Below are 1,335 nucleotides of genomic sequence, written 5' to 3'. Positions count from 1 at the left end.
TGTGTGTGTGTGTGTGTGTGTGTGTGTGTGTGCGTGTGTGTGTGTGCGTGTGTGTGTGTGTGTGTGTGTGTGTGTGTGTGTGTGTGTGTGTGTGTGTGTGTGTGTGTGTGTGCACGTGCGTGTGCATGCGCGTGCGTAGGTGTGCGCGCGCGCGCGTGTGTGTGTGTGTGTGTGTGTGTGTGTGTGTGTGTGTGTGTGTGTGTCTGTGTAAACTCTCATATGTGTGGTTGTTTGTGCATGATTGTGTGAGTACATTTGTTTGTGCATTTATATACTGTAGTCTACACTGGTCTACAGGGTCGCCAGACTGTCCTAACCATATTATAATGAATAAACATGCTATGATGTAAACTGATTTATAAAGTGTAAAGAGTAGTCTATCAAGGGTGTGTGTCAATGTGTGTAAAGTGTAGTGTATCAATATATACACACAATTTAGGATTGGAAACAACATAGTATACAGTATACTGTAGGCTATATACCTCCAGCAGAAGGATGGCTAAGTGAAGTACTGCATAACATTTACTGCAAAAGCAATAAATGTTATGCGCTGAACTATAGGAATTCTAGAGTCCAGGGGGTGGGGGAAGCTTGTGTGCTAAGCAATGCTAGTCCATGTGGTATTTTTGACCACATATAATTTGTAACATGATACATTACATTGCATTGAATGATGTGCTGACATAGATGCTTCTGCAGGAGGAGGCTGAGGAGGTGGAGGGAGTTTGATCACTGATGAGCTGTCATTGTGGTATCAGCAAGAGATGTTGAGTGTGTGCAGTAAGAGAGAATGTCAGTCTGCTTAAAAAGACCACGTAGATTGAACCATTAGGATCGTGGCCATTATGTGATTAATAGGCATGTACTGTATGTCAGCCTCAGGAGAGGCCATGCTGCTCCTTAAACTGAACTGGAAATTTAGGCAGAAGGGTCGTATTACAGGAAAGGCCAGGGAGTTACCAACAAATCTGTAGGGTTCATCCTGCTACAGTATGTGCCCATTCGATTTATGATGTCTTATGTGCAACGTTGACATTTTGGGCTTATGGTGGCACTATAGGAAATGCCGTGGAGTCACTCAGATGGTCAGGGTTCATCGTCCAAGGATTATGAATGTGCACAGCAAGTTTGATGGCAATATGACAATTATATTTGGAGAAATCTAGTGCATACCAATCTGCTCATCGGGAGGAGTTAGGGGTTCAGTGTCTTTGCTCGCGGAAACTTCGACACTAACCCAGGCGGAGCCCGGGGATCGATCCGGGAACCTTCCGTTCCCCAAGGGGGCGCTTTACTACCTGAGCCACTGCTGCCCCGTTCTCACCGTATAGGGTC

Source organism: Gymnoscopelus microlampas, assembly GCF_963454915.1.
Source record: "Gymnoscopelus microlampas genome assembly, chromosome: 10".
NCBI lineage: Eukaryota > Metazoa > Chordata > Actinopteri > Myctophiformes > Myctophidae > Gymnoscopelus > Gymnoscopelus microlampas.
Note: the sequence above shows the minus strand (reverse complement) of the source record.